Source organism: Pinus tabuliformis, chromosome J (genome assembly GCF_031772625.1).
Source record: "Pinus tabuliformis cultivar Carrire ecotype Pingquan chromosome J, CPIR1, whole genome shotgun sequence".
In the NCBI taxonomy this organism is placed as follows: domain Eukaryota; kingdom Viridiplantae; phylum Streptophyta; class Pinopsida; order Pinales; family Pinaceae; genus Pinus; species Pinus tabuliformis.
This window is the reverse complement of record NC_142295.1, coordinates 525,241,767-525,253,396: the sequence shown is the minus strand read 5'-3', so window position 1 is coordinate 525,253,396 and position 11,630 is coordinate 525,241,767.

Sequence of the window (11,630 nt, the reverse complement as noted above, 5' to 3'; positions counted from 1 at the left end):
TTTTTATTTCACATGTCTTGGATTACATGGCCAAAACCATTTACATTAGATAGAAAAACACATGACTTTATGATATCAGCAACTTCCATGGTCCAATATATACAAAGTAGTGTCTTGTTGCCTCTATGGGGTCTATAGACTAAGATTCTACACTGATATCTTCCATATGATCTACAAAATTGACCCAATAACAAAATGAACTTGCAATACATAAAATAACTAAAACTTAAGCTGGTTTGGAAGGTCTGATTTCATCCTTTTCCATCTATAATACATGGTTTTCTTTTCTGATTCCTATAACTGTTGTGCCCAGTCCATTTGTTCTTGTGCCTCCTTGGTGCTGAGGATGAGTTTTCCTATCAAAAGTTCATTGAACTCTGTGAAAATATTGTCATGAACAAGCTCTAAGTTGCAAGACATCAGTTCTTCCTCAACCCTAATGAACTTCCTCTTAACACTCATCTCTAAGCTCTTGAATTATTCTTCCATCATAGTTTCCTTAGCTTCCCTATCGCTATCCATCAAATCTATCTAATGACTCATGAGATGGAGACCCATAAATAGTTTCAAGAAGAATTTTTCCACCCTCTTCCACCTTTCCACTTCATCCTCTAAGGACTAAAAACCATTAATTTCCATCGCTACATTACTTACCAATAGAACAAAGCTCAAGAAGTACTGTGAGGAACTAAGAGTGACTAGTGAAATACCATAAGCAATTACCATATAGAGTCCCCCATTCACCAATAATTCACCATCCATGATAATTTCAGACCAATCCTTTGCAAGGGTCTAGAACAACATTGTTTGTGATAAATTATTGAAAACTAAGGGAAGAATTTCTATTGTCACATCGACATTGAAATAAACATGTGGGAGCTTGAATCACTATGGCTTGAATTTATCCAAATGTGTGATGATATAGACGAGATGCACTTAGGGAATAAGGCATAACATCCATGATTACCACATATTTGCAAGAGGGCTCCAAGTGTACCCGCATTAATTCTTATTGCCAAACCATTGTTTATGTATGAATTGAATTCTCCATGGTTTTGATCCCATCTACCACCCATCTCAAATAATCATTGATTAATGATCATAACTTATGTCATGAGGATATGTCCTTTTTTAATATTATTTAATTTCAATACACTTATGCTTAACTCTGCTTATAGATTGGCCAAACCATCCCTTGCCCCATGAACGTGTCTTAGTTTATGATATAAGGAGAATTCATAAAAAACAAAATCAAAACAAGGATTATTCTTCTCACTACAGGGGGGTAATGTAGAATAAATTGATGTAGTAGACATAGATAGAAATCTAATTATTATCATAGAATCCTTTAGCATTTTATGATTTCGTATACCTTGGTTTTTGGCAAGGTATAAGACTTTCCATAGTGCAAGAAATTCAACTTTATTTTTTGTGATTATGCCCAGTCCCCATGCATACCTAATCCCTTCACATCATCAGGGCAAAGAATTTTCCCTCCCACTCCCACAACCCTTTGGTACCTTTTTTGCAATGCCATCAAAAAATAATAGTGGAAGGGTTTGTCTGCATAGCCAATCCTAGAACTCTATCTTATTCATTCTTAAGCATTACACTTTACTAACATTTTTCTGACCTCTGAAGCTACCATCATGAACTTAAGTAGATTTTATATTTATCCAACTTTGCTCCAACTCTGATAATCCTTCAATCTCTACTAACTTAAATCCTTTAGGAGAGAGTGATTCTTCGAGCAATAGTAAAGATTTATTAGTTGTTCGCATTATTGAGGGAGCTTCATCTATGAAGATGCCTTTATTTCCTTTAGACCAAATTGTCTAACATAAGAATTTGGGTAAAGATCTCCATGCCCCTTTGATGATGGGTGAATGGATCTTGTCTAATGGAAAAATGGATGACTAGATTTTAAACATTTCCTACTAGCTTAAAGGGATAGAGAGAATGTGATATACATTGTCCAAATATAGTCACCAAACGTATAGGGAGAAGGAACACTCATGAAATATATGCGAGATTTTTCCATGTTCACATCTTTATTGTCTAGAAAAATTCATTCACCTTTGGGCTAGCATTGTTGCTCTATATTTACTTGCAGATCTTGGAGGAGAATGGAAACAATAATTTTCTCAATAAGAACTTATATACTTCCTTGACTGTATATTGTGTTGACTTGCCTGAATTCCAGGTCCGATGGTATTAATATACCTCTTATATAGGATATATCCCATTCAAAATTGAGATTATTGAATTCCACTTACTCTGCATATGTAGAGGGATATCGTGACATTCCCATACCTGCAACAATATTGAATTACCCAAGCATATATATCCTTCCATCTCATGATCCCATTATCCTTCGTCCATGCAATAAGAGGCCAAAGATAATTTTTAAAGTGAGATTCTTGGAGAAATTGGTCTTCCACAAGTTTATTCTTGACCCATTCCCCAATTTCCATCCCAAATTGTTAATGATTAATGGGGTTGTGGCCTTGCTTAATTTCCATGTTTTTGAACCATTACCTGTCCATTGAGATTTCTTTGCTCTTAGAAGATGAGACTTATGGAAATGTTTTACTAGAAAGGCATCCTTCCACCACTCTTTTGAGTTTCTGATCAACTTCTTGACAATTTTAAGGGCTAGTTCTATGTTCATCATAAATGGATCTTCAATCTCAAGACCCCCATTCTCTTTGGGGAGCCACACTATATTCCAATTAACCAAATGATTTTTTTTCTTTGTTTCTTCATCCCTACCATATGAATTTTCTAATCATAACACTAATTTGTTTTGCGATTCCCATTTGACCTAAAATCATAAAGAACATATAGATATAAAATTCTTATAGAAATGACTTGATTAAGATGGTTTTCCTTACCAATTTTGACTAGTATGATCCCCATTCTTCAGTTATATTCTCATGTTTTGAGTCATTTTGTGCTAGTCCTCTTTAAAGGGCATGCCTAAGGATATTTGTACTCCTAGGTATTCAAATGAATTCCACCATGTTTGAGACCAAAATTTGATAAATAATGTTATTTCTTGGAGAACACCCTCGGAGGAATTACAACCATATAAGTGACTCTTCCTTTTATTTACTAGTTTGTTAGACAGGTCTAGATATGAGCCTAATATATTTTTGAATATGGAGGCAATGATTTTTTAAGCTCTTCACAATAGGATGGTGTCATCTAAAAATTGGGAGTGATTGACATATTTGACATTGGTGAGGATGGAGAGATCAGGTAGTGATCCACTTACCCGAGCTTCCTCAAATTATTTACTTAGGATTTTAGCTACTAAAATATATATAAAAGGAGAGGGAGGGAAGACTTTATAGAAATCCCTAGAGGTTTTGAAAAAGGGGGTCGACCTACCATTGGTCAAAGGAGAAATCGAAGGGGGTCCAATAGAGGCATTTATCCACTAAATGGAATCAAAAGTAAAAACAATCTTCTCCATAATAGGAAAGAGGAACGAGTGACTTACTTAGTTGAAGGTGTTAGCCATGTTGAGTTTTATTATGAACCCATATTCACCCTTTTCTTTACTTTATTGAATCAAGTCCTGCACCAAAATAATATTGTCCAAGATATTCTTGTGTTTAATAAATCTCCCTTGATTCTCAAAAATCAATCTCGACATCACTAACTTTAACTGCAATGCTAATATTTTTTTCAAAATACTATATGATGCATTCCAAAGCGATATGGAGTGAAACATGTTAAAGTTTGTAGCATTAAACTCCTTTGGAATTAAATCCAATAATGTTGAATTAATGCTTCCTCCTACATTTCCTTTGTATTTGGTCTAGTTCATCATTCGTATTAGATCTCTCTTCATCAACAACTAACATGCTCGATAGAAACTAACAGTGAATTTATCAAGACCATGAGCTTATCTAGATCAATAGCCCATACAGCTTTGATTACTTCATCTTCCTCAATTTATTTCATCAAATATATATTATTCTCTTTGGTGATATCCAAAGGAATGCATATAGGAATTATTCAACCTTATCATTATTTAGATTTTGACCTAATATATAGAGAGACTGAAAGTAGAAGAATGCCTCCTTTTTATCTTTGAAAATTAAGGCATCATGGTCTTTCCTTCATGGGTTATTTCCTTCACCCTATTCCTTAACTCACTGCCTTTGTTATGTTTATAGAAGAATCAAGTGTTTTCATCCCCTACTTTTAGCCATATACTTCTAGACTTGAGCCTATAGAGTTCTTCTTTTTTTCAAATTTCTAGAAATATCTGTGAATTAAGCCTCTTTTCCTTTTCAATATGTCATTCCTCTACTTCATGCATTTTCATTGAGACTATGTGATCTTCCAATTCCTTAATCAGTTCCTTTTTTATTTTTATCGATGAGACATACTCATATTTAGCTCATGTCCTCCACGTTCGCTTCACTAACTTGATCTTAGATTCTCAAACATAAGGCAAATATCCATTGATGCTAGTGCTCCATCCATTTGTAATTTGATCCATGTCTCCTTCCTCTTTCAACCAACCGAGATTAAGTATGAAAGGAATATGGTCCAAATATTTTTTTCTTCCAATACCAACAATATTGGATGATGATTTGACTTTACCAAAGTCAGAATGGAAGAGAAAGTATCCAAGAACTATGAAATAGAAATCAGTCTAGGTGATCTGCAATGTGACTAGAACCACTTCTTCTATTCAACTAGGTGAATATCCCTCTCTTGGGCTTGAGATCCAACATGTCCCATCCTGAAATGAGATCATCCATTTATTCTCTAAATGGATCCCTTATTGCATTGCCACCCTTCCTCTTAGATGAAAGTAGAGTGGTATTAAAATATATGCCAATTATGGAGTTTTGATTACATTGATCATTGTTTAGTCTTATGAGCTTATACCAAAAATAAAGTTTATCCCTGTATGTAGAACGAGAATAGACATTTATTATCCTAAACTATTCCTTATTTCCCTTCCTTTCTAGAATCATAGCTATCCAATTCTGAATTTTTACGCATTCGATCAACGAGAACGATGTTTTATTCCGAAATATACCCAAAGCTCTAGAGACACCCCAAGATTTTTTTCATACTCCATCACTATCCTTCCAAAAATATTTTGCCACATTTTTAATTCTTCCTCATCTAGCTTTGTTTCCTACAGAAAAATGAGTGAGGAATTTTCTACTTTGATTAGGTATTTTACTGAGAGGGATTTAGAGGGACCTCTGATTCCCCTTATATTCCAATAGAGCACTTCCATTTGGGAGGTGAGTATGCTTTGGAACTCCCTCTGATGTCCCTACTACATCCTTGCTTCCTGCAGACCTTAACAAGTCCAAAATTTGCAATTGGTTGCCTAGCATATTATATTTCTCAAATTCTTTTCCCCTAATCTTCTTCTTTTCTTCCTTTCCTCTTATTTATGCTTCCAATCTCTTGGATCATTCTTTCCTCATGGAATCCTTTTGAAAACAATATGTTCATGGTCATTATTTTCCTTGGTCCTTGCTGAGAATATATGGCATTCTTGGGAGGAGACTCATGCTGCACTTTTTGGAAAATAGTTGGACCACATTAAATAAATGGAATCGATGATGAGGAGACTTAGCTGGGGAATTTTCTTTTGGGGATTCACTCATTCCCCTCACTCAAAGACAACTTCCTCATTGTTTTCCACTGCATGTGATGGTTAGAATTATTCTTATGGCTCATTCAACTAGGTAGCCTTACGAGATTGCAATACCCCAAAAGGGTTCAGAGAGGAGGAGGGAACATTGTTTCCTTGATTGGAGTCCTTGTTATTGCAACACCTCTCTTGTTACCTCCCTTCCTCTATTTTTTCCACTAATCCTATTGGTTTCTTGTTGGAGCCTCTTTATTGGATGGAGTGTTTACACAATCTCGAGAAAAATTATCGTACTGATGGAAAACCCAACACTTGAAGGGAGGTTCCTCATAGTCTAAAATTTGACAATTTTTCCAACCTCCCATTGTGAGGAAAATATTTGCAAGAAGACCCTTATCGAATTCAACCTTGACACATATTTTTACACATGCAAACCGACCTCCCATGGGCTGGATTATATTAATATACTTTCCTACTCAATACAAATGACACATGGGTAGTCATCGATCTAGAAGGATAAATGGAGTTGATGTTTCTCTCACAAACACGCTCCAAAAATTTTCCTACATCCTAAATTTTGGACCCTCCTTCTAATCTTTTGATATGTCATCAAGTTGTTCACGGTCACTTCATGATTGGTTGATGTTTCTATGAGTGTTTAAGCCTTATTCCAAGATTTTAACCATCAAAACTACTTGCTTACACATGCTTAGATTTTGATGCATTCATAACTGTGCCTCTTTCTTGTAAGATTAGTATTCAATGCTTACCTCTGCATAAAATAATTGTGTATTCCTTGAGGATAATGCTTACACAACCTCTGAAAATAGAGCATGCGTAGTCACTACTAATAGTGACTGTACAATCCTTGCTTGTAGCCATTGCACAAAGCATAGACCCTGCATAGTCCCTAATGATAGTGCTTGAGCATATGACAAGGGAAGTGACTATGTAACCCATCCTGAAATTTAGTGTGCAACATTATTTGAAAATCTCTATCCTCCTAGTGGCTATTGTATCATCATTCTAGTAAGTCTTCTCAATTGTCACTTTTGCGTGACTTTTATTTTCACAAGTGTGGATTTCAACATCACAACTGCCATTTTTCCTTTCTTTTGCTTTCCGAAGTGTCACTTTTTCTTTTTATTCAATTTATCATGTGCCTATTTCACTTCCTCTATCATTTTTCAGTGTCCTTTAAATGTTTTCTTACTTTCGCAAGTGTCGCTTCTTATTATTTTCACTCCTGCATGTGTGACACTTTGGAGCACCAGTAGAGGTCTATGTAGTGAATTATTTTGCATTAGATGATCATATATATTATTAGGATATGTGATATACACTCTCCCATATCTTAGCTCACCTTTTCGTTGCATTTGACGCTTCATTTCGTTGATATTCACAGAGCTACGTTTCATTTGTCACACTTAGAAATAAGTGACGCTTTGTTGTTGTTTCAAGGTATGAATGCGGATTTTGAGTATAGTTAATTCTATGTTCTTTTTTTTATGATATGCATGTTTTTGATTCAATTCTGGAACTTGTTTACATCATATTTTCTCCCTTGTTCCATTGATCTGACACTTAAGCAATTTTGGACTTCATCCCTGTCCGCACATCTTGCACAACTCACAAGCATGCATAGTCTTCTAGGAAAGTGATGAGTACCATATACGCTCCTAAGCCTCAATGTTGATATCCTTACCTCTTGAACCTATGCACTTTACTCATCTTAATGACAACCTCCTCCACCTACACATTAAGCAACCTTGGCGTCTGGACCATCACTTTGCCTACTCAATTCTATCAACTGTGTAGTTCATGATCTATATTTCCCTAGATTATGTATTGTGTAGTTGTAATGGATAATGGGGTCCTCTTTGTTCTATTTTCATGCCCAACTATGTAGCCCCTTAGCCTTCCTCTTCAAACACTATGCATTTCATAACTACAATGTGCAACATTGTCTCCCTATCTTCCTAATTTGTGCAATTGCAGAATCAAATTGTTCTAATGTTCTTTAACTACACAACGCATAGTTTTAGTGGAGAGTGGAGGCTCCTATGGTTCATTATTTAATAGAACTAAGTAGTACCTTGAGCTTACCCCTCCTTCAAATAACATTTCACAACTATAGTTAGCAAGCCTCCAATCGTTATCTGCTAGACTGCCGACCGCGTAGAAGACTTTTCATGACCTAACTTTACTACGGAATACATAGTTATAATGAATAATGAGGCCCTTGTAGTAGAGAAATGTGTAATCCCTTCTCTCTCTCTTTCTCTCTCTTTCCCTGCCTCCCTCCCTCCTCTCTCCCCTCCCTCCCACCCTCCCTCCCCCCCTCCCTCTCCCCTCCCTCCCTCCCTCCCTCCCTCTCCCCTCCCCTCTCTCTCTCTCTCTCACCTCCCTCCCTCCCCCTCCCCCCTCCCCCCCCCTTCCCTCCCTCTCCCCCCCCCTCCTTCCCTCCCTCTCCCTTTCTCACGCTCTCTCTCTCTCTCTTTCTCTCCCCTTCCTCCCACCTCCTCCCACCCTCTCCCTTCCTCTCTCTCTCTCCCCTCCCTCCACCCTCCTCTCTCTCCCCTCCCTCCCACCCTCCCTCTCTCTCTCTCCCCTCCCTCCCACCCTCACTCTCTCTCTCTCCCTCCCTCCCCCCCTCCCTCTCTCTCTTTCTCTCCCTTCCTCCCGCCCTCCCTCCTCTCTCTCTCTCCCCCTCTCTCTCTCTCTCTCACCTCCCTCCCCTCCCTCCCTCTCGCTCTCTGTCTCTGTCTCTGTCTCTCTCTCTCTCCTCCTTCTCCATCCCTCACTCCCTCCCTCCTATTGAAGCCCCAAAAATCGGGTTTACAACAAGGGAGATACCCACCCGGTCCGGACCTTAGTTAGCAGCTCCTTTTCCGTATGGTATAGTGGGTCCGACTGGGGATATGGGACCAGTTTCCCAATATAGGTGTGTGTGTGTGTGTTGAGAATCGATATTTCTTAACTAATGATTTCTAAGTAAAATTCTTTCTTTATTCTAAATCTAATCTATCAACATGCAATTGTAATCTAATAAACAGAAATATCTGATTCTAAAGTAACCTAGGATGTAATCTTTCCTTTATGCGATATAAAATGATTTCAAATGATAGTTGGTAATAAATATCATTCAACTGCTATGAGAAAAGAATTCAATAAAGATAAACCATTTCATATAAAAAGTTAGATGAAACAGTTGCGAAAAACATATCACATAGTAAGCTACTCATATATTAAGCATAAATAAATAGCTATCACCGTACAAAAGTGCCAAATGATAACGCAAGCTTTTAAGCATTCATATATAAATAACTGAACATGAATATCACCATAACACATAAGCAGAAACAGTTAAGAGATAAAAGTACCAATTATAACTAGTTCTACTCATGAGCTCCAGTAATAATGATCTATTTCTTCTTAATCGAACATCCACTAAGAGTACAAAAGTGCAACATTAGTAGTAGATATTAAACACAGATATCAATAAATCATGTTCCATTCATTCATAAAAACCTAACAATGTAAACTTTGAAACGGGAACTGATACTGTTACCCGTTTCGTAGAGATAGCAAAAAAATGACCCGATTTTCAAAAGTGGTGATGCAGAATACAAATGTTTTTTTTAGAACATGGTTTTTGGAACTTTAATTTTTTTTCATGTTCAAGGATGAAATCAAGTTTTAGAATGGTAGTGATTTTCATGTTGATTTTAAAAAGTGAGTATTCTGCATCACACCCTTTTTTTAAAAGACCTATTTTTTGACTTTTAATTTTCTAGTGTGTGAAATGTAAAAAATTATTTTCTAAATTTGATAGTTTTTGAAGTAGTCATTTTATTCATATTTTCTTGTTCTCTATCTTAAGTTTTTTTTTTTTTTTTTAGGGGGGTTTTTATTGTTTTGCGTTTTTAAATTAGAAAGTCGATAGTTTGAATTTTAGATAATCTACATATTTATACATCCTTAATTAATTTTTCAATCCACATGAAATAATTGTCTCTAAAAAACAACATTTTTTAACAATGGACATAAAAATAACCATTTTTAACATAAATATAAGAAAAAAACTAAACGTTTTGATGATTTTTTGCTAGAATTAACATGTCAAAATCACAATTTTTATACAAAAATATTAACCAAAAATGGTCAAGTAATAGTTTTTTTTATGAATTTCATGTCAAAAAAATAATAATAACAACTTTTTTTTCAAAAAATAATAATTAACTTAAAAATCAATGTGAAAATCACAAATTACAAATATTTAACACATAACAACTTTAATTCATTGATTATTCTTTTCATGAAATGTCAGAGTCAAAACATTGCAAAGCTTGATTTCCAGGTATAACTTAAATTTAATCAACAATGTCACGTAATCCAAACTCTTCGTCCTCTAGACTTTCATCATTGTCATCTTCCACAATATTTTCTGCTTCCTTTTGCGCAATTTCCTCTTCTAATGGGTCTTTGATGTCTGCAAATCTCCCAATATATTGTCTTTCCAAACATTCCATGTAATGGTGGTTGGGGTTCCTTTGCCTTTTTTGCCACACGTGATTCACTAAAGTCCCCTTTCCTCAACCCAATTTCTTGCATTTCATCTGGAAGAAATTGAAGAGCATTAATTCTTTGCTGAATGAAATTGCATTGTAATGGATCTTTCTCAATTGCAATGCAATTTCTTCCTTTTTGAAGGTAGCATGCTAGTGTTGTACCTAATTATCAAGCACAAAAAAATAATGAAGTAAATTAGTACAATGACATATTAATTAAAAAAAGAACATATTGAAATTCAATTCCATGTGGCAAAACCTACCTGAGCCAGAAAATAAATCCAGAACCCAATCTCCTTCATTTGAACATATGTCTATAAGATAGTTAATCAATAATTGTGATTTCTGATAAATGTTAACTATCTCTCCTTTCGTTTCTTTGTCTTCATATGTTAGTTTTCTCACAACAGCATCATAAGTCAGTATTTGGCTATGACTCTTTCCCTCCACCCGATTAAAAATCATAGACATATGGCTATCATCTTTTTCCCAACTATCAATATGAATGAACTCACAGTCATTTATAAATTGTTGATCTTCATTGTTAAGAAGATTTGACTTTTGCCTGTAACATAAAATAGTAAAAGTTCAATTAACTTGTACATAAATGAATTTTTCAACATTAATCAAATATACCTTTAAACATCTTACCATGTAAGTTGCATCCTTGAATTTGTTTTCCCCTTGAAGCTTGACAATACCATTGCCAATTGTGTGTCTGAATGAAATGTCACAAATCTCCATAATGGTGATGACGTCACTTCCATAAATCCCGCCACCACTTTATTAAAAGCTTGATAAGTATAAGGGTCACTATCATAGTAACTTAAATTAATAACAAAAATATACCATAAATTTTTTATTTGTATAATCAGAATTGCCCAGCCACCTCTAACGGGCAGGCGGGTCGATGGGCGAGCGGGAGGTCAGGTGAGGGATAATGAGGCTAAGTAGACATTTAGGCAAGTATGGGCGAGCCCCTACCCACGCGCCCCCCACAACCCCCTAAGCTTCCCCCCCTCCCCTTCCCTCACCCTACCCCCTACCGTCCCCCCACACCCCCCACACCCCCACCCCCAAAACCCCCTCCCCCCCATCCCCCGCCCCCAAACCCCCTACAACCCCCAACACCTCCCCGCAGCCCCCCGCAGCCGCCCCTCCCCACTGTGCCCACCACTCCCACACCATGCGCCCCCCCTACCCCATCCCCCCCCCCACCATCCCCGCGCCCTAACCCTCCCCCCCCCCATCTCTGCACCCTACCCCTTACCCCCCTACCCCCCCAACCCTTATCCCCCCCCCCCCTACACCCTACCCGCGCCCTACCCTTACCCCCCCCAACACTTATCCCTCCCCCCCCCCTACACCCTACCCGCGCCCTACCCTTACCCCCCCCCCAACCCTTATCCCCCCCCCCTACA